The sequence below is a fragment of the Copadichromis virginalis genome, linkage group LG10, assembly GCF_057382275.1.
Source record: "Copadichromis virginalis isolate Kocher_CV1m ecotype Utaka linkage group LG10, C_Virginalis_male_GT1.1, whole genome shotgun sequence".
Taxonomy (NCBI): domain Eukaryota; kingdom Metazoa; phylum Chordata; class Actinopteri; order Cichliformes; family Cichlidae; genus Copadichromis; species Copadichromis virginalis.
The window spans coordinates 13,861,356-13,884,826 of NC_140627.1; the positions used below are offsets into that span (position 1 = coordinate 13,861,356).

The 23,471-nt window shown below is 38.8% G+C and overlaps 1 long non-coding RNA gene across 1 annotated transcript; it reads left to right on the forward strand.

The window, feature by feature from the left end:
- The first annotated feature begins 2,652 nt into the window (after positions 1-2,652).
- LOC146700011 (uncharacterized) lies at positions 2,653-21,764 on the forward strand. The gene is made up of 3 exons (XR_014922662.1): positions 2,653-2,948; positions 6,036-6,197; positions 19,716-21,764. It is a non-coding gene; the product is annotated as an uncharacterized LOC146700011 (long non-coding RNA).
- Positions 21,765-23,471: the final 1,707 nt, after the last annotated feature.

Genomic DNA, 23,471 nt, shown 5'->3' on the forward strand with positions numbered 1-23,471 from the left:
TCACACATGGAAATAATCTCAGTCTATTAGTTAATTAATTTAGACAAATTAATGTTCAATTCAGCACAAAGAAATGCTTTAACAAAAGTCTGTAAACACAGTTCTATCCTCTCTGTTGGTGCAGAGGTCAAGCACAGGCAAAGAAAGAAACCATGCAGAAACTGAGCAGATATTTTTGTTCAGAGGTGCGCGATTAGGCCTTGGCCCAGTATGCATTCTCCTTCGTCGAGTTATACAGCCGCTGTGCTACACTTAAGATTGAATAACTAACTAATTGGGGTTAGGGGTTTGGAAGACCTTAATTTTTAATGCTGAACAATGAATTGGTATTTTTAAAAAGGATTTCTTCCTTTATGCATGTATTTTCTATCAAATGAGTCTTGAAACATCAGTATGATTTTTTAAAACTTATTGTGTTATTACTACTTAGATAATCTCTTAACTATATGAGCTGTTTTTATACATCGAATTTTTAAGTCTGTCCTTCTTTCCTGTGAAAGCGCATTAAAGTTTTGGGTTTTTGGGGGGAACTTTGGGCATGGATTGCAGTGTAGAAACTGGAATATTAATTTAGTCGTTACGGTGATTATAATGTGAAACAGTTACCTGTTTGCACATCTGTCTGGCTTTCATTTTGCAGTTGTGTCAAATTAAACTCAACTCACTCTTGTGTGAGATATCCTGCTCTTCAGTTGCTAAATGCTCCACTGTGTTCACAAGCTGTTTTCCTGCTTTGACTGTGTGCTGTTTGAGCAGACCACTTAAAGTGTTTTCCAGAAAAAAAGGGTTTTTGGGTGGGAGCAGTGAATCAAAACTGTGGAGCTGCCAGCTTTAAAACCCAAACGGTAAGCTGAAAAATGCTAAAACGAAGTTAAAAACAGAGGTTTGTGACTTCTTCCATTAGAGATAAGTGCTATGAAGACTTTCACAGTCCAATATTAAGGTGATCTGTAAATAATAGAAGAAGATTGTCGTTGATGAATATTTATGGGCTTGATTATAATTTAGATTTTACTCTGGGTTACATGTGCCACAATTACATTGCTGGTTTTTTTTTATTTGTGTCCTCCGTCTAAACTTTTTGGAATTCAGAGTCATTGTGAGAGGTGTCTCTTGGCAACTTTGAAGGTCTTCAGACACATTGCAGAACAGCATTGGCAGTTTGCATGTTAGAGGAATCTAAAGTGGCTGTCATAAGTCCTTGGGCCTTCGTGTTGGCAATAACATGAACCAGATTACTGGGGGTCCTGACATATAGCTAAGTCAGTTTGGAAAAGAGTCAAAATTCTTGCTCTGTGTAGCGCCTTGGCTAGTTTATGACAAAACCAAGAATTATAAAAAAAACATTTTTATTTCAGTCATTTTTATTTCAGTCATGCTTGACAGCATGACATCAAATGTGAAGTCATTGGCTTGTCACTCGAGCAAAGCAGCTCTAGCAAATAAACATGAAAATGTCAATTTTTCACAGAAGCACAAGCTTAGGATTAGGCAACCAGTTCCTGCAGAGCTAGTCATTCTGACCAGCGATAAGGTTGGACACAGCTGTCACGAGTTAAGTGAGGCCATAACACATCATCACGATGAGCTGAAGTGCCTGCAGAGTACAAGAACAGAAAAACATGGATATACTGTACTGTTACAGATTGACGGATGTCTTAGTGTTAGTGCTTCTCAGTGTGGGGTACAGTTATTAATCGACTTTGGATATGTGGATGGACTTAAGCGCAAACATCATCAATCATAGTGGTAGCAAATGAACAAACATTTTTGAGAGCTAGCAGAAGCTATTTGAAAGCAGCATCCCTCCGAACAAAAACTTTTCCAGGAGCCTTCACCTTTACTGATTTATTAAAACAGGTTTCACCATCATCATGGCGAGCATTCGCATCTGCTCTACTGAGCACACAATGCAAGCCATTACTATAGTATAACTATACTATAGTCTAACTAACTAGTCAGTCGTACTGAAAATTCGTAAGAAAGGTCAGTTAATGTGAGAGATTTCTAGCTGTTTGCCAGGATTAATGCAGCATGTGAAATATATGACATATAGCCATGCTTATAGGTCTTTGATTATACAGATATTTTTCATTCATGTATCTCTGTGACGAGTCACCTGAAATTGTGTCAAAGGATCATGAAATCTGGGCTATTTAAAGTAGAGCAGCTAAAGGATTACTGTGCATATAAAGTGTGTATCTTTTTTTCTCCGCACCACTGAAAAGACAGAAGCAAGCAAAAGGTTTGAGCTTTTTTTTTAAGGATTTAAAACGCTCGTGAAAATTCAGTTTGACTGTTTCTGATTTTTATGTCAATAAAGAGGATCGTACTTTTAAACAAGTGTGGATAAAAACAAACATTTCACACTGTTTTGCTCTGCTTTGTCGTACAGAAGCAGTTCGGTGTTTTTTTGGTTTTTTTGTAACCAGGAAAAGACGACAGTTCTGCATTGTGCGTTGAACCGTTAACAGGAAAAAGTTGAAGAAAAAGAAACTTCTGAGCCCCTTTCTCTTTGTGTCTTGGAGCTGTTTAGGAGAGAGGGAGGGGAGGTGCGTGGAGGGGGAGGAGGAGGAGGAGGTAGGTGGAGTAAGGTTGGAGTTCCACACAAGGGGCGAACTGCTGGCAAAGGAGCTGTTTTATACTGTGCTTCTCTAAGCTGTCTATGCCTTCTCTGTTTGTGTTCACTGGGGGTCTGCGTGCACCTGTGTGTTTGAGCACTGGTGTCTGTCATTCCAGTTGGTTGTTTATCAGTGTTGTCATGTTAGCAGCTCATGCAGCAGTCAGTAGGAGAGAAGCAGAACCGGACCTGCTAATAACAAAAACTCAGAGCAAAGGAACGGTGTTTGGAGAGTTTCTGCCTCCATCTTGAGACGAAAGAAATCTGAGGAACAAACTTGCCTAGCTGGAATGAAAGACTGACAACAAGCAGACTTGTGGGGAAAAGGGTAAGTTTCACAAACAGCTAAAGTTACTTCAGGTTGTTTGGTTTGAGCCAGGATCACTGTGAAAGTTTTCACCTTGTTTATTTTGTTCCAAATTCTGTCACAAACCTCAGTAAACTGTACAGGACTGTGGCAGTGGTACACTTTTCTTGGACTTGAGCTTCTGTTTGTGCTCTTTGTGTATATGTGTGTGCCAACACGTTTGTGGGTGTGTGTTGAATTTTCTGTTGTCTAGTTTGTGGTTAATCTTAGCTGCTCTGCTTCTTTCAGGATGTGTCTTCTTTTGCTTTTCATTTGTTGCGACATCTCACATGTCCAGAGGTTAAAAAAAATAAAAAATAAATAAAAAGAACTGCACACAGGACAATGTGACGGCTTCACTCGAGAGCAGACAGCATTTACCCCTGCTGGCTTAAATTAAGGCAGTTCACTAGAAAACCCTTAATCCATTAGCCCTTACTGAAATGATGCTCACATGTTTAAAGTGGAAAAAAAAGTGTTGTTGCTAGATTATCTGCATTTGGAGATTTCAACATAGGGCCAGTCCGAGCACAAATGACAAGATATCGCAGCAGGAGTGGATCAGAGAGAACTGTTCTGCTAACTTTTCCAATGATGTTGCTGCTTTAAGGACTGTAGTGTAAAACATTTTACTTATTGGTAGCTTAAATGGATGCCAGCAGACAAGGGCAGAATTGATCAACCTGGCAATGACTAAAGAAGGTGGCACCAAATGACAGTTAACTCATGGGTCAGCATCATGTTTTTGAATTAACTATGCACAGTTATTTAATATGTTGCCCTTAATTATGTAATACTTGATACTTACCAAAACAATCATATATGATGGATTTGCATATCTGTGTACCAAAAGAGGGAAAAATTAGGAATTAAGGATTCGTTCTTTACAGTTCGGTGTGTTTGTGCATTTTGTTTTGATAACGTGTGAGTTTGATCTCTCCTCGGTGTCCACACTGTCCCCATCATTTTCCCCTGTGAATTCATTAATTTGATAAGCTCCATCACGAGGAGTCATGAAGTAGTGACTAAGTAAAACTGTTGGGGTAATGGGTTAGACCGCCTGAGTGTTTAAAATATTGATGCTGTTTGTTGACAGTATACTGATAACTTTTTGCAGGAGGAAGCTAATGGCGAAGCAAAGGAAGTTGATATTGCCTCACTGATATTTTTTCACCCCTAGGCTGGGTTCATATGGTCATAGAAAGCTTTTGGTCATGGAATTGGGAAATGGCAAATAAATATACTGGGAAACTTTAGAAAAGGCAAGACTGTGAATTTCTGAAGTACCTGGAAAATGCTAAATTAGGTTTCTATTGTAAAGTTATAGGGCATGACTTGAAAGACCAGTACCCAGGACATGGAGTGAAGACTATGTTGACTCATTTGGCGCTTTTAGAATGAGATAGCTAGCTAGCCATTCGATTGTAGATACGCTTTTGGTACCTCAAGAATATTAAGTCTCTTCTCCAGAACTGTCTCCCCCCCCTTCCTGGTGTGACACCTGCTAGCAGATGCACCGTTTCCTCTTGCCCACCATGAAGCAAACCATTGTGAGGAATGTGTCCAGAAATGTACCCCAATTTGCAAAGGAACTGTGGATGCTAAAGGTGGCTAACAGCTAATTTAGCTCTCACTTGCTATCTTCTCTGAAGATCGTTCCATTACAAGGTGGGGTATTTTTTCCAACGCTCCTACAGTAACTGTTTGTTAATTATGACTACACAATGAATTATCGTGGTTTGGCACATTTTCTTTCTATAGACATTTTCCTGGTGTGTTGACCTTAAATGTTTATTTTTTTTTATCCCTTGAAAGGCTACTTGAAGTCATCCTTGAAGCTCTTTTCTGAACCCAGTGATTTCTGTCATATTTGAGGGCTTCTTATTGAACAAAATGACTGGGTTTAAATCAGAAGTTATAGTGAGGGTAGTCTCTGCCTAACTACCCTTAGAAAAACCCAGAAACTATTTTAATGGTCATAATGATATAGACTGAGGTGTCAAAACTCATCATTATGGGTACTGGGGAGGTTGTCAAATGTTGTGTTTACGTGGGAAAAAGTTGAGACATATTAAGGTATCACTGTAATAGATTTAATCATTTTTATTTTCATTTTCAATGCAGATATTTTACACAACCATGCATTTCAGAGAATATGTGGTGATGAACATTTGCTTAAAAGTCAGGGAAGTTTTGCTGTATGAGCCTAGTCTGACTCAGCATTGTAATAGAGGACTATTCAATGCTACTCAATTTGCCCTTTCTCCCAAAAGTCTTCACATTGTTCTTCCATATAACTTTCAGATTCAGAGAAAGACAGTTGGTAGTTTTATTTATTTTTTTTATTATGATGCTAAACAGCCAAACCCATTTCTTGCTTACCTTACTTTCTTACTTACATGCACATCTTTTCCTCAAGCACACCCCACACATAATAATCTTAATCTTAAATTTAAATGTCATGTAAATTGATGCTTCTTTGGTATGGGAAATAAAATAAAAAACCCATCAACAACATAGTGACATTTAAAAACTGGTGAGTCTTTTGGATTGTTCAGAGCGACCAAAGAGAGGACTGAATGTTTGTAGCTAAGCTAATGAGCAAGGTACCGTCCATATAATGTTAAAATATTCTTCTGGTACTCTCTACACAATGTCTGTGTTTATGAGGGAAGAACCAGAACTTGGTGGTGCTGAAATCAGCTTCTGGGCGGGATCAGTGTGTGAAGCATCCACTCAGTTTATCTTCATTGAAATTTTGTGGGGATTCATTGAGATTTTCTACATTATATTTGTACACTTACCAGTAACCTCTACATTAGAGTGCTTTACAGAACAAAAACAAGAAGAAGTAGTCATGTTAAGGATGATTAAAAGCAATGAATTCTAGGTTCTGTGTACATGCAGTGCTGAGATGCATAATTTAAGATTGTGAATGCCACGAGCTTGAATGCACTCAGAATGGCTCGACTCAAGTTAATGTCTGTTGTGTGTGATTCTGTTTGACATGCTGTCCAAGGATATCCTGCAGGGAAACAGATTAAAATAGCTCTCCTATTTTTTTCTCAGGTCTCTCCAATGATTTGCTACTGTTCTTCAAAATACTGACCAGCGTCACCATGACATCCTATTTAGTGCTCACAATAGGGTGTGCTACAAACCTGAGGCAGCTGACAGTGTAGGACAGGAAGAAAAAGCAGAGGACATATAGGATGGTGGAGTTACCTCAAGGTATGCTTCAAAATGTGCTTGGTTTCAAACAGAAATGAAGGTACTGTATAGGTATAGTAGAAATGAAAATGTAGAAAACAGTGTTGGGGGTTGTTGGGAAGAGAAAGGGATCTTTCAGGCTCTGCATGCTTCACATTCTTAGCTGCTGATCTCTGTGGAAAATAATAACAGCCGTACTTGAAGGTCACACCACCACAGCCAGTGGTGGAGTCAGCCTCGTTACTGGCTACAAATTGGATGTTTATAAAGTTATAAAGTGCACTTGTCTTCTCTAATTATCTAATTATAGCGGGATATTACAGTTAGAGATTACTTAAGTTATTTGGAATGATTTTGTTGTTGTGAAACTGTCAAGTACTAAAGGTGTCTGCTCAGTACACTGTGTGGTCGATGAGACAGGACTATTTCTTATAGATCTACAGTAGTTAAGCAATTTCATAGAATGTATGAAGTACCCATCACAAGTGTTTGCCTGAGGTCATATTATTTTAGGGCTCCAAGGATATCTGGACATATTTTTTTCCCCTAGAAAATGTAAAAACTGAAAGCACCGTCACAGACTAAAGTTTAGGTGAAGGTGAAAGAATGTGACAGAGCACCTTTTTTTCCTGCGGTAATCAGCAAGAGGCTTAGGTCTGAAAAGACAGTATCAGGCAGTGATCACACACCATTTCACTAAACGGTTTAGAGTAATCCCTAAACAAACCAAAGGCCAACCAATGCATTAGTGTCTGTGAAAACCTCTGCTTGGCTGGTTGCAAATGTGGGACATATATCTCTTTAAGTATAATCCTGGGGTTTTTGGACAAATAGCTTCGATGTTCTACCTAAATCTTCCCTAAAAGATTTCCTGTATATTTTTTAATGTGGTTGATTTGATGTATGTATTCGGGAAACTAAACACAAAACATCTGTAGCATCATCAGAGTTTCCTCCACATCAGAATGACACTAGAGAGGACAAATTTGAAGGGTAACACTTTGTATGAATTATTATTTGTCGACATTTTGCAAGCTGTAATCCTCCATAACCTTTCATCTACTTTTCTTACTTTCCCTGCTCCTTGTGTCTGCTGAGGTAATGTTTCGTAAATTAGTGCAGTGATGCAACATGTCATATCCTTTTTTTTTGGCTTCTCTTTACATTAAACAAAGCGATTGCAATGACTGTCATTTCATCTCATTAAGATGAACAAAACTAATTTAATCCAAATTGTGCTGCTGTCAGACTTGTCAAGTTTTAATTGTTATGTTCATATCACAGCCTAGCATAGAAGTGTGTGCAGTCACTTACAAAGAGTAAGATTAGGTCTTGCTCATTTATGCAGTGATTTTTTTTTTACATGCAGATCTATGGATTGAGTCAAATAAAAGTATCATGCTTTTAAAGACAGTGGGCTGAGATCAGTGGTCTGAACCGGCTCTTTTTTCTTTAGGACAACCCCTCTTAAAAGGACTAACGCTAATAAACGAACTCCTTATGTGCCTGCCACACCGCACGCCTGCTATCAGTGGTAAAATATGACCGTTTTACATTCCTTTTTCACTCTTCACCTCGCTCGTTTGACGAGCTCGTCTTTTTCTCTGTCTCTTTATGTTCTGTTTTCTCTTCCTTTTCTCTCTCTTCCTGTTTGACTTCTATCTGGTTTCTTCACAAATATGTTGTCTGGCTGTTTTGTCTCGCCTTTTGTCCCATTTCACCACGTGGTCGTTGCTGTAAACTAACCTCTGTTCTACTTCACCCTTTTTAATGCCAAATGGGAAAGCTGTGTATTTATTTAAACAAAGAGTTTAATGAAAATTTTAGTTGAATTCTTAAAACAATGGCAAAATTAAATGATGACTTGATATGGAGTAAGTAATACATCACTGTATCCTTGCTGCAATGTCTCTAATAATATACGCCATATGGACAAAAGTACCAGGCTGCCTACTCATTACACCTACGGGAGCTGCTCAGCCATGGAAACCCATGCAGTGATGAATGTGCAAAGTTTTTGTGCTGATGTTAATGCCAGAGGAGGTTTGGAGCTCTGCAGCTATTTAGTCAGCAGTGTTGGCAACTTTTACGCACTGTGTGCCTCAGCACTCGGTGACCTCACTCTGTAACTTTATGTGGTCTACCACTTTGGGGCTGAGTTACTGTGGTTCTGAAACTCTTCTAATTTGCAGTAACACCACTTACAGCTGATCTCAAAATATCTAGGAGGGAAGACATTTCACAAACTGACTTGTTGTAACCGTTAAACCCTGTTACGGTACCACGCTCAAACTCAGTGAGATCTTTAGACGACCCATTCATCCACAAATGTTTGTGAAGGCTGACTGCAAGGCTAGGTGCTTGATTTAACAATACCTGTGGCGACAAGACTCAAAACACCTGCATTCAAAGATTAAGAAGTGTGGCCCAATGCTTTAGTGCACTTTTGAATTTATTCTAAAAACCTGGTAACACACAGATGAGACTTTTTACTCCCTGCTCCTTTCAAGTTATAGCCCCCCTTTATGTAATGAAGCTGAAAATCCCCCAATTAAAGCATAATTAAGTGGTAAATTTAGTCATTATGGCAGCTTGCGGGATGAATTGCAATGAAATCATTTTTATGGATCTTTCTGACTTGTGCTCTGCTTCTGAGAAAGAACTTTTTGTTTTGGGTTAATGCGTATTTAAGCTAGGAAAAGTTTGTAGAGTGGGATTTAATTACATTTCTCTGTAATATTGAAGTTTTTCCTTTTTAATTGAATTTCTTGGTGATTACTGGAAAAACGAGTACGCTGTGATATACTGAACTCAGCTGAGTTTCTTGGAAAAGATAAATCTGTTTGCAATGTTGGATGAAGCAGACAAAATGTACCTATAGATTAGTAATCTTTAGCTGGAAAAAATGACTGCTTTTATTGTTTCCAATCTGTTGCATATATTAGGCTCAGTATGTCATTCCCTTTGAAATGCTGCCTGCTTCTTAGAAAATCTGGCTATTGACGAAAGAACATGACCAAAATAAATAGCACACTGTGAGGGGATTAAGGTTGTTTAAGAGCTTCTAAAATTACAGCCCCCAGAACATATCCAGATGTTGTCTTCCTGATCCTCCTCAGGTAACACAAGTGGCAGTGGGGTGGTGTGTAGAGGAGCTAGAGCAGTTCATGCAGAGCACCCCTCAGGTGTGAACACTTAAGATTTTTGCTGTCCTAGACTCCAGCTGATGTGACTATCATGCAGTATGGAGTTGGCTCTGTGTGTCCTGCTGATCAGATGTTGAGCCGGTTAGAGAGAAAAAAGAGAGAGGTCATGATTTTTCAGTATATTAATCTTTGAAGTTACTCTAAGGTTAGCTTCTTAATACAGCAAAAAGCAAAAATTTGTTTTGGTGTAAAAAAGAAAAGAAAAACGAACATAAAAAGAAAAGTACTGTTGATTTTACAGAGAGAGTGATGTGACGAGATTCTGTGTAAGAGGTGGGAACTCGGAGAATTTTCTGAACTGATTTTCCGACCAGCACATTTTTTTCTGAGACTTTTTTTTCTCAATGCACAAAATATATGGAGAGCAATGTTTCAACCAACAGATAATTTACTAATGTTTGCAACACAGACTTTCCTGCTAATTGTATCAGTATTTTATTGATTGCACTTCACCTTGAAATGAACTGAGTGCACCTGTGTTTTGATTGGCGAAGATTAGGTATAAGTGAAGAATTAGTGAGTCTTCTTCATAATTCTAAAACACTCTTTCAGAGCTACATATGGGATATCCTCCAGCCTTCCACATGAAAGAAAACGAGAGACAGATTTGTCATTGTATAACTTAGTAGCCAATATATGAAAATTACATGTTCAAAAATATGTTTCATTGAAGAAACATATATCTGAGAGTTCCTCTTAATTAAGCATTTATAAGGCGTTAGACTTCTGTACTTCAGGAGGTAGAGAAGGTCATCCATTAATCGGAAGGTTGGTGGTTTGATCCCTGGCTGCTCCCAGTCTGATTGCTAAATATCCTTGGGCAAGATACTAACCCCAAGTTGTATGCATTTGACACATTGAAGTATGAATGTGTGAGAAAAAGCAAAGAAAAAGTGCTTGTATAAATGGGTGTGAATGGGTGAATGAAGCAATGTGTGTAAAGAGATTTGAGTGCTCAGACTAGAAAAGCACTATATGAGAACCAGCCCATTTATTATAACTTAGAGAAATCATTTACACAGAGAGCAAATTTGAACCAGGGATAAATGTATAACAGAGTGAAGCCATGTAAAGGTTATTGCACATTGCTCTTAATACATCAGCCTCCTTGCTATGGAAACTACTGGTGTTACAGAGATTCCAGTTGTTTTTCAAGTTGGGCAACATTCTCATCAGGATGACAGCTTTTACTTAAAAGAAAAATGTTCTCCATTCTTTACAGTCTCTTGTGTGATTCAGGACATATGCTTCCGGTGGAAGGAAACAATCTTGTAAGCTAGCATTTTGGTGTATCCACAGACATTCTGGTTGCATTCGTGAAGCCACATAAAGTCACACTACCACCTCTGTGTTTGAGTTGTGGGATAGTGCTCTCCCTGAGCGCTCACTGTGGTTGTTTTTTTCCCACCTCAAACATGCTGAATCCCATTTGAACTGAACAAATTTATCTTGGTTTCATCTGCATCTGACCATAGAATGTTCTCCTAATGTCTATCAGATGTCTCTTCATATTCTGTAGCAAAGACCAAACCTGCAAGGTTTTTGTTTGTGTCTGCAGTGTATAGGTTGACATTATTCAACGTCCTCAGACTGCCTGAGCGGTTACAGGAACATTAGTAACTCCTCTGCAACGTCTGAAGCACTTTTCAGTTTGTCTAGCATTTTTTTTCCACATATGGAGCTATGATGCAGGAGGGCCTAGAATTGAGTTCTGGTGCTCACAAATCATAATTATGATCAGGTAGTTGGACTAATTTGTATTTACACATATATATTTTTTCAGTGATCGGGGTTTTCTATGTTGTTGGAGTGGCTTCTACTTCTACTGGTGCTTTTTTTTTCACAGTCTTACAGTCTTTCAAAAAATATTGTTTTTTTATTGTTCATAACAGGAACTATGCTACTTTCAATTATACAGAGGTCAATCTCAGCATGATTGATTTTTGTATAGGATGGCAATAGGAAAAGTACTAGGTAACTCTGAGATAGGGTTTAATAATTGGAGCGTGGGCAGCAGGAGCTTCATTAACTGCTCAGCTGTTTAGTGTTTAAACAGGAATGTTGACTAAAGTGATGACAATGATGCTCATGCATTAGTGCCACATGGAAGAAACACAGAAGAGCATGTTTTTCTCAGGTGACTGATTCAAGGAAATTATTAGTCTAGTCAGCAAAAAAGTAATTTCACTGACACTTATGTAGAGAAGGATTTTATGGTAGGAATGCAGTGCATAAACCCCTTCGTTTTAAAGAGGCTATTGTTCATCTTTGCATAAAATCTCTATGCATATTAATTGTAAACTACTTTGTATATTGAAACAACATTTAATAATTAAGTCAACTTAATTTAAGTCTTTCTTTGGTTCTGTTTTGTGACTTGTACATAACTTTTAGTGACTTAACTTTACTAGTTTAAAGTTTTTTATTTTCATATTACCTAAAGTGGTATAGGGCACTAGGAGTAACTGTCTATTATAATTAAATCGGCTCTCCTGCTCTCTGTCTTCTACTGGTAAATATGCAGTGAAACAAAAAGTTGAGAAGAGGTGTGGCTACACCACACCAAACTAAAAACAATACATACCTTATGTTTTCTCTTATTTTCTTCTCATTTGATATACATGTGGCACATTTAATATGAATCTGTTAAATTAACCCTTTCACACATAGCGGTCACTACAGTGGACAGTCATCAAAGGCTTTTTTCTTGTATTTGTGTCAGTGTTGATGGTATACTTGCACATAAACCACTACATTGGACACTGATGTGTCACTCCATACCCTGCCACCCACTGGTCGTTTAATGTTACTATAGATGTATGAGGTGTGTCATTGCAATCATTGTTATTTAACCCTGTCAGGATTTTTTTCTTAAGTATTTTAATCATCTTTTCATGTCTAAAGATGAATAAAAATACTTGATTAAAAACTAAAAATCCTGATTGAGGTTGTCATAATTCATTCATGGAAGGGTTAATACAATAATGGAATAACAAGCTTAAAAGTTGCCATGATTGACAAGCGATTGGTGATTATCTGGACCATCATTGATCCCCAAGACACAGCACTATATGATTAGATTGCTTCACAACTAATTGTTTTTTTATGTCTTTGTGACAACAAGTAGTTACAAACAAATTCTGTTCCTAAGATGGAATTTGATTACGAAAACTTTTACAGTTCTTTAGAGAAAGTATTAAGGAGCTGGAAAAAAGCTGAAAAAGCTGTCAAAGCCTGGGGTCAAAATGGCTACAAGCACAACATCAACACAAAGACACAATGTGCAGGTCTTATTAAAAAAAACATCAAAACACCTGCAGAATTCTTTACAACTTCATTAATCATTTGCTCATTTAACCACTACAAGAAAAACTGTAAGGATGAAATTCTACCTTAAGAGAAAGAAAACACTGGTACCTTAAACCAAAAGGTATTTTGGCATATCTTGAGTTTGTAAAAGACAGACAGAATGTTCCACAAATTTTCTGTGGACGGATGATAAGTTGAAGAAGAGCTTTTTTTGTCAAAAATCCACAAAGCTATGATATGAATGCAAAAGGCACCACATAAAATCCTGCTCGCACATCTAAGCCATGTTGCTGGGAGCAGCACAGTTTTTCAACTGCCTTGATATCTCAGAGCCTGGACATCTTGCATCAGTTAGGAAGCAGTTCATTTTAAATTATATCAATAAAATTTACAGGATGCTGAGGAAGCAGTGCAGGATAATAAGCAAGATGGTTGAAAGGAAACCATAGGAAAAATCAGAGTCCCAATCTTAATCCAAAGGAAATGCAGTCACATGACCTAATGAACTAACACAATAGTCTGTTTTTTAAATATGTGAGCTACCAGGGTGTTTACTGCTAATTTTACAAGCTTAGCGTTAGATAAAGCAGCTATTAATCATCTGTGTATTCTCAGTAATAATAAGTTCAGTAGAGGAGTTAATCAATTTGCCACAATCTTCTTATTTTACTGCTCTAGGTTATGAAATTAAACTTTCTTCTTTTTCCTTTACTGTCTATTTCTCAAAGTAAGCCTCTGTGTTGTTGGCTGAATCAGCATCTTGAGTGGAAATATAGACCCTTGGGCCAGAGAAGAGGCATTATATCTGCCTGCAGGATGCCCTTGCTGAGTGTGCAAGCTATCTGGAGAAAAAACACAAAAGTGTACATTTCCAAAGATTATCCTTACTCTGAAGAACCTGTGGATACTATATATACTTTGAAAACTGTATCTGTGTAATTTCATTTTTGCTAAAATCAAGCACAAAACAAAATGTGAAAATTAAATAAGTGGAAGAAAATATGTGGCTAGATAAACATAAACATACATATTGAAGATTGTTCACCCAGTATCCGTGAGGTCAGTCTCAACATTACACATGCATATAAAGTGTGTTATAAATAGCAGTTTGCTGCAGGCTCTTGGTCTGGAGCAAATCATTTTTCTGAAATTCTTTCTAATTATCAACAGATACAAAAATGGTACTGTCATCTGCATAAATGGCAATGCGTAAGTTATAGCAGATGTCCTAAATAGCCGCCCTGATCAACTTTACATTGTCATAATTTTAATGTTTGATTGTAAATCTCTTGGATTACTAACTTTCATTCATGTACCAGCTGATGATTTCAATCCATATGCAGATTGTTTAATTAGACCATGATTTAAAAGATTAAAAGCAGCACTAATATCTACATGTGGAGTAGCAGATGTGGGAATTTAGAGTTGATATTGTTTTCAGTCAAACTGAACATTTTTGAACGCAATACTCTCCCGGAGTTTACTTAAAAAAGACAAAATATACTAGGAGCATGATCTTTATATTTATTTTTTAGTCAGTTTTGCTTTTATTGGATAGTTGATAGCACAGAGACAGACAGTGATTTATCCACTCTGTGATCAGAACATTATATGAAAGCAATTTAATGTCCCTGTATATGAAATAATGGCTGCAATGTAACAAATCATGGTCAGGTTTGTTGACCTTATGAGACCTATGGCACACACATTTTCAGTTTGCACACTTGGTTCGAAAGTGACGAAATTACAAAGCCAGTCTGAAGAATTTGCTTTGAGATTCCTTTTTTGTTTTTTATATTGGTGCATAAGGTTTTAAAAAAGCCACAAAGGTTTTAGTTGTGCAGTCAGCACCAGTCTCAGTGTTACGATGGCCTAGCAAAGTGAAGACCACATTTTTGCTTGATAACCAAAGGGTGGTTTGTGCACCATTAAAAAGCTTTTAGTTAGATTAAGATGCATCGACTGATTGGTGGAATATTATTTTAAACGGAGCCGGAGACACTGCCTTTAGTTTCATTAAAGAGATAATAATAGTACTTTGAAGTAACTTAACATTATTTCAGAAACTAAAATTGAAAACTACAAAGGCAAAACAGGTATTATTACCTTTTGTATTTCCTCTAAGTGTTATCAATTTATTTATTTTTTAATTCAAAATAAATCATGCCTACTTCTTCTAAAATTAAAGCTCTTTGTCCTTTTTATTCTGGTGGCCAAAAAGAATCTTTAATAACTTCACGGCAAATGTTTTCTACAGTTTCAGGGACAGGATAATAATTTATACTGAATAAGTTAAAACCAATTTTTTTTTACGTCCCACTCACCAAAAAGCCTGTTTTCACACCACCACTTATCCACTTTTCGCACTTTATTATTTTGTTGAAAGGAAGAAAAGTATTTCAAGGATATATGAGATTTTTTTTTCCCTCCTCCATCATTGGAGTGGCTTGTTGTTTGTGTTTGACAGCAGTCGGCATGCTGATCTCTGGTAGGGGCAGAGAGAAACAAAGTAAACATACTTGTGCTCGGACATACCTGTCGAGACATTGATGTGCTGTGTTAGCAGTTTTATTGTTAACAGCTGGATCGATGACTAAAAAACAGTCGGACCACTTAAAGGTTACAAAATAAACATTTGTAAATGAGGTTACAGAGTTGGTCCACCCTCTTGACATCTGTTGGATGGATTAATATGAAAATTTGTACATGTATTGGCCCAGAGGTCATCACTAATGGCTTGGTGATCCCCTGAATATGCAGCTAAATATCTCATGAAATACTTGGTTTGTCATAAATTTTGCTACGTGGATCAGTTTTAATACATGTTACTCAAAACGTCTGCTAACCGATGATCTCCCCGTTACTTTCAGCTGCAGTGTGAACATGGTAAACATTAAATCAGAGGGGTGTACTGTGAAGTGAGGTTAATGAGTCAGTGAGCTACGTGGAGCTTAAAGACATGGCAACGCATACTGCACAGCTTACCTGGTCCGTTGGAGGGTGTGCTGTTTTGGCTTGCATAAGTATAAGTAGTATTTTCACCAGTTATTTCCCTGAAATTATGATCTAAGTGCGATAAATGGTCTCATTTGATAAAATATTTTATGTACGCAAAACTGTTGAGTTGCTACTGATTGAACCCATGCAGTACAACTTCATCTGTGTCAGCTGTATACTATGTCTTGCGAGGAATTTACTCAATTGATGATGTTGGGGTTGGTTTTTTTAATTTAATTTATTTTTTTTGCTTGAATTTCTTGTTTGAAGCTCTCAGATTAAAAGACTGGTCATTTAGAGGTATTTATCACATTTTTTTCACTTTCATGTCTCATCTAACTATGTTTTTTTCTCCATCTCCTGCTAAGTCAGCATTATCCCACAGCCTACCCAAGTGGTTTGATTAGTTTGGTATCAAGTGCAAAGTTGTTTGGACCCAATATTTGAGTGGCGACAAGTTATTAAGAATGAGGCCAAATGTTTAAAATGCCCGAATTTCCTCTTTCTAAACCTGCCTGATTATTTGCATTTAATTGGCTGCAGCTGTTCTGGTCTCTAAATGAGACTGGTACCTCTGAATTGTGTACCCTTTCACTGTGGGCTGTTTGGATTTATCTGGATGAAAAAATCTCAGCTTGTACTCCTTTGTATACTTGATAGATTTGTTTGACATGTAATTGTCTGTGCATGTGACTTCATTTTTTCCCCCATACGTGCAAACAAACATTTGAGTACACACAGTCAAGAAAATACTTCCTACCAACCAGTTAGTGGAGCACCGAAGGGCCTCCTGGTTCCTGTGTATTTCACAGAGCTTTACTTTTAGGGCGAGCCTCGCTACTTAGTTAAACAAAAGGGCCTCCATGTTGGTCCTCTAGGTAAACACACTTTCCTGAGAAAACACGGACACAGTTACACTTTAACCTGCCCGGGAGGCCACAACTACATCCTCCCGGACAGTTTAGATCGAACTGGGCTATAGTTCAGACCCTCAGTGAGAATCATGTGCTGCACGTGAAACCATGCAGGCCTGTCAAACAATGGTGCCTTTGACAGCCGTGCTCCCCCTCCCTAGTCCACAGTACAGTCAGAGCACTGTCTCTCTAGGGCTTGGATGTCACTCCCCATCTCTGTTGTGCTCCCCTGGAGCTGACCAGCTGGCTTCTAGGCTCTGGGATGTGAAAAGCAGCAGCACAGAGGAGCTACAGTCAAAGTTTAGCCCGCATTAGCTCTTCAGAGAGGCCAGCAGCAACTCAAGCCAACCAAGTTGAAGTTGTTCCACGTAAATAACCTGATAAGTTCAGCCACTTGAGAGTAGCCTGAGCTGGTCCTTTGACCCACCTGACATAATATCATCTTTTGCCCCTTAATCCTGCTCTGCAATGTTTTTCACATTTTCACACACATTTTTTTTACATACACACTAACCACAGTGTAATAATCCTATACAGACAATATGCAGAATTTGCTTTCTCAGCATGGCAAAAATGTGAATTATAGTCTTTTTTAAGCAATGAACTACAATTAAAATCACTCCCGGTTAGCAAAGACTGCAGGGATTGAGCAATTGCCTGAAGATACACAAGTCAGTCAAATTTTAATAAAATGCAGATGGCTAAGCTCAAATGTGTTTCATGCTCTGGATTCTCAAGTATCCACGAGGCATTGCAGCATTAACAATTGTTCAGCTCTATAAGTCGCTGGCGTGCAGTGCAGGTACTGCATGTCGTGTCTAACTCACAGGTCATTCTAACTACATGCAGCAATGTCGCTTGTTGAAGTATCTCTGCCTGTAATGCAAAATAGAGAGAAGAAAGCATATTACTGTGCCTCCATTACTGCACAAACAAAGGTTTGAGTGTGCTTTGAAGCCATTGTGACTGGAGACCTTTTTGTACACTCAGAATGAAGTGGCTGACTGAAGTCTCAAGCTTGAACAGATTTCAACATTAGGAACACTGAATAAAGCATTCTTATCTCTCTGCTAGATGATGGACATATAGGCAAGCGATGAGAGTTATATGATGTTATAGTTATGCAGAGCTGCCACCTCCCCCAGGCAGTGGCGGTCATGTAAACAGACAACGCTCTAGAGGAATGCTGGACTCTGTGACCTCCCGCCCCGACTGCTGTTACAGTGCACTGAGTTCAGTTAAAACAACCCTCCCCACGCTGCGCCTCCCCAGAGCTCCGCCTCGCCCGCCCTAGTCTGAGGCCCCTCAGGGTGGAAAAAACACACCTCTTTCACCCAACACCGCAGCCTGTTCACATATACATATACACGTACATGAACAGACACACACAGAAAGACAAGTGGCCCTTTTTTTTGCCATCCCAGCCATCAGGACATCAAGCTCCGGTTTCAGGCTGCCTTGTTCTTTGGTTAAACGTACTTGGTCCTCCTTTTATTCCTTCGTTCCTGTAGAGTTAAAAAAAAAAATCATGGGTATACTGTTCAGTCCTATATTTTCAGGCTTAGTTGTTTGTTTTTTGGGAACCGGAGAATTTAATTGTAAAATTAGCCTGTCCCTGACACTGAGGAGCTCTGAGGCATTCTTTCCTCTTACCAGTCAGTATTTCAAATTCGCTAACTGATAACACTGACCTCAATTTTTGTTAGAAAATAGAACCGAATGAATTTTTAAAAAAATTACTTTTGTAAAAAGCTTGTTTTTCTGATTAAACTCTTTCCCCGCTTTAAATAAACATTCAGTGAAATGTGGTTTGGGAGGCGTATACTACAGTGTCAAGCAGACACTGCCATCTGCTGGAGTGCAAATTGAGGTGAAAGAGCAGGTCAGCAAGGATGAAGGCTCTAAGATGCTGGTTTGTAAAGTCAAACAGACTTACATCTGACAAAGTGCTGAGCAGCAGAGGAAAAGCAAGACAGACACTGAGAGCCACATCTAACAGAAATTCACTCTGTTTCTCAGTCACACACGAGTTGTAACCCCGCTAAGATCCCTTGAATAAATCAAGTCAGTCAGAGGGAAGACCTAGTTAAAACGTAGCATGAAGCTGAGCTGCAGCTGCTTATATGTCATGGTTTATGAATCTTAAGTGGATTTTGTAATTGATTGCAGAAGCAGAGTGATGATTATCGCTTTGCTGGAACTCGTCACATTAAACACGAGAGGCCTAACACATGTATGCGTTACTTGTGCACACAGTTAGACATGTGGATGCACACATACACAGAGGCACACACACATGCAGACACACACACACTCACACGCACACAATCACAGTTAGCCGTTGTCTGAGGAAATGAGGAGCTGTCTGGTGCCATAGCAACCAATGCGGATATCCCACCCTTCTAGAGCAAGACAGAAAAAAAAACCCAACAAAAAAACAAAAGTGGCAATGAGAGATTGACAAGGCCCTAATGAGATCCCTGCTACAGAGATTATCTATCTATTTATCTGTCTGTTTGTCTCATCTAGCTACTGTCTGTCTTGTGGTCCCATTCGGTTTATCACAGACCGAATGGGAAAAGTAGAAAACGTTAAACCGCAGCTACGGCAACATCAAGAAATTTTAGGAAACAAAATGTAAGGAACAGAATAGCCACGCGTGGGTGAGAAAGGTGAGCGCACACTGATGTGGAAGGAAAGAAATGAAACAAGGCAAGACAAAAAATGCTCAGACTACTCTCTGGGGCACGTCTGTCTGTTGTGAGCACTGAGCCATTGCCTAAAAACACAGACACTGCCGCAGTCTGCATCAGCCTCCCTTTCACCGCCGTGGCTCCCGTTTGAACTGCGCTCATATGTAATACTATTATTCTGGCCCATATACCAGGTTACATAACACTCCGAGCCAAATCCTGACCTCAATCTGCAAAACAGTCACTCTTGCACTGATCAGAATGTTAGATTCCTTATGAGCACTGACGTATGTGGAGCACAGCAACAAAAAAATAGTCAAGACGTCACAGGACTGTTAATAGCCAAAGTTTGCTGGTTTGGTACTACCTACTCTGCATATGAGCTAATGACCATTGTTATTGTTTTTTCCCCTTCTGTAGGTGGCTCTAAGAACTTCTGGAATGGATGGAGAGCACCAACTGCGTTACCCCCCACCCGGTAAGTTTAGCCCTTATCGAGTCTCACTTCCTGGGCTGGCCTGCAGGTGGAAGTCACACCCACGGCTATGTACGCCACAAACAACATCCCTGTTGGAAAAAGACTCCACTCCCATTTACTTTTCCTATCTATCAAGTCTGTGTGATGTGATAATCATTGTTTGTGGCCACTTCATATCAGTAGTACAGCAGAGTGATAGTCTGTGTGTCTGTGTGGTGCTGATGCTATTTATGTCAGCAGCGTATGGCAGAAGACCACAAGAAGTGACTCACAGCACTGACATGACCTAAATCTTTTTTTTCTTTACTGCAGTGTCATTGTGTTGTCTTTGTGTGAAGCCAGCCAGCTTTGCTCACACTGTTGGGCTTTGATGTGCTGCCCTGAAGTGAGTGTGGAACATGTCAGTGAAACTGTAGAGTCAGAGAGATGGCTGAATGAGACTCGAGAGAGGCCGTGACTTTGACTTGTGTGAAAAAGCGCTTTATAGATTAAAATAAATGTGTCTCTTGTTAGACTGCTAGTCAGGGATCATCGTAGGGGAGGTAACCCCTTAGTACAGATCCAACTTTTCCCTAAAGATATATATTATCCTCACATGACCTAGTTTTACCATTTCAATAATTCTTTGTGGATGAATTTACAGCCCTCGAAAAATCTTAGTAGAGGTGCCTCAGTCCTCCACTGCACCTTTACACTCGGTCCACTTGTGAATGAAGTTTATTGAAAATCATTGGGCCGTTCATCTGCCTCCATGCTGTTGTTCTGTTACCTGGCGTGGCCCCGAGTGCCTCCTTCTCCTCTTCAGGAGTGCAGCGGCTGCAGCCCCACCTGACGCACTTAACTGTTTGCCTACTGATCTACGCCTTGGCTCGAGGAGATGGATGGAGTGGGGATTGGACTACCAGCCAATAACAGTCCTCATTCTGACAGCACTGAAGTGACTTGACACATGTATTCAGCCAATCAGAGAACACTGCAGCAAAGGAAGAAGGAGCCGTTAAAAAAAGGGGGGTGTCTTCGGTGTCCTGTGCTTTCACAGGTTTTGCAAGTCACAGCTAAATTGCAAAACTGAAATCAAACCAAGTTGTGCGGTTATTAACTAGCACGTAAAACCTCAACACGGCACTACTAGATGGGATTATTCATAATCAATACTGTCTTTGAATATAAGGCCTGTAGTTGATAGCAAAATGTCGGTTTTATGCTACATTGTTTAAAAGTAATCACTGCAGCTATTAATAGGCTTTTATGAGCAACACATCCCTGTCACACTGTTACTCTTGACTGCAGTGGCTAAAGCACCATGGTTTGCTTTTCACTTTTGAGACATTTGAAAAGGTTGGTTTTGATTTTTGTTGGTTATCATTCACTCACTCATAGCTTGGATTCACTCTCGGCTTATCTGGATCTAAAAAGAGACCGTCTTCCAGCAATGATGATGCATATAAAGGAAAGAAAAGCTTTCATCTGTGGGGCCTTTAGGTATATTCACCACCTCAGAAATATGGAATGCCGTCCTAAAGAATCAACCCAGGATACAGGTTGTTATCTTTAGAGTCTGTAAAGTCAGTTACCGCAGTAAAAGGTCTATTACCTTGTCTGACACAGCGTGGCAGTGCCGTCTTAACGGCTGCAGACACATGCCACATATCAGTGTCCAGCCGGCAGAGGACCTCTCTATTAGTGTGCCCCTAACTGCACATGTTACAGTCCCCTTATCGGTCAATATTCCCTGGGAGCTTAGATGAGAGGTGGTTGTCTTGAGTTTTTATCTTGCAGTGCTGGTTGGCGATTGTGTTCGAATGATTTTTGCATTTTAACCAGATGGATACACGTTTATTTTTCACCAACGTGATGTGTGTTATGTAAGTAGGGTGTGGTCTAGTTGGCATCTGTCGGTTTACATTTAAGTACAATATTTTTAAAAAGTAATAAATAATCAACGCTGCTTTTTATTACTCAGAAATATGTAATATATTAACAGCGTGAGCATGCGCGCTTTATTGAGAGGTGATCCCGTGTGGTCGCTGCCTTTATCACCTTTGAAAAGGATATTTTTTGTTATTAGTTTTTAGCTGATTATTAATGTAACATGTTAAATGAAATTTCAACAAACTTTTTTGGAAAGTTCAGCTGTGTGGTTAAAAAAAACAAACAAGTAATTAGTTTGTGTTGTGAGTCTGGATCAGGATGCAGGTCAAGGATTATTTTTAATGAATTTTTAAACACTGAGATATGACAAAATTTTTAAAAAGAAGCATTTTGCTTTTGCTTCCTGAGCATGAGTGTGATTGGGTTATTTTGACAAAGATTATCAGTGTTTCGGAATTCTTTGTTTTGTTATCCTGACTTTTTGGAAAAATGTTCCTTCCATGAGCCTTGTAGGGTTTACTTTAAAGTCACGATATGTCCGTTTTTTTTTAGTCTATAAAAAAAAAACAAAGTTTCAGTTCTTGGGACGAAAGTCACAACAGCCGGTCCAATAATCCTTTGGTTCAGAACCTATAAAATCTACTTTTAAGTGACATATCATCATCTTCCGAACAACCATGTTTATATTCCTTTTGTGTTTGAACACTTACGTCGAAAAAAGGTCATGTGATACCTGGGCCACAGGATAAGTTTATTTGTCTGCGTGTTGTTTTCTCTGTCTATATGAAAGGTAAAGCACTGATTTAAAAAAAGAAAGAAAAAAGCTTCTAAAAAAGTTGCTTATTAGATCCATGTTCAGTTTGCTTCAGCCAAACCAGTTTCTTTCTGCTACGGTTTTAATGGCAAAGCACTTACAGGCTTATTCACAACTGGATCTAGTGCTGGGTGTATTGAAAACAGAGTTTGAAAAATATTTGTATTTAAAAAGTTAAAATGTTAGATTAAAAGATCAAAAACACCTCCTAGTCTCTTACTTAAATTGTCATTAAGGGAGCTTGTCATAAGCAGCGATTCACCTCTCTGTAATATCTTACGCTACTGTTTCTGCAGACCAGCATGAATTCATTACTCTGCACTGTTCTGCATGTTTACATGACTCATTTACAGACTGTAAATAATCCGTTCAAAATGAAGGGCTACAAAATTACAATTTGAGTTCTTTTTTTCATCTAGAAAATACATTTCTTGAATTGCTTCATAGCAACATTGTTATATTTTACAGGTAAAACAATCACAGGACAGTCTGTATATACAGTGCACTCTCTCATTCAGAACGTGTTGATATTTAATGATTTCTGCATATCTGTGCGACTTCAGTATTCAGGTACCGATCAAAAATTAACATGGTTTTTGATTTTATCCCGTGACCGCATCAGTATTCACGTTGATGATCAGCTCTTTTAAAATTGCATTGTGAGAGCCTGCAGACTGTAGTAGCTCTACTCACTGTGTGTATCTTTTTCCTGCCTCCATCCTTCCAAGCCTTACAGCTACAGTTCATGACTCACAAGGTACTCTGTGTGTGTGTTTTCTGTTTTATTTGTGTGCCTGAGCGTCTGAGTATACTGGAAAAGGCTATAGAGGACACAGTCCTGCATGGACTCTCAACGCTGCACAGGAGTACAAAAAACAGACAGATTAGAAAATCTATGTACTTTAGTGATCGAGGATATGATTCAATGTTCTTTGGGCGGTGTTAATGTGGTTGAATGACCAGTGTTTTTCATGTGGCCTCAAGAAGTGAAAGTGCGACTGAGTCATCAAAT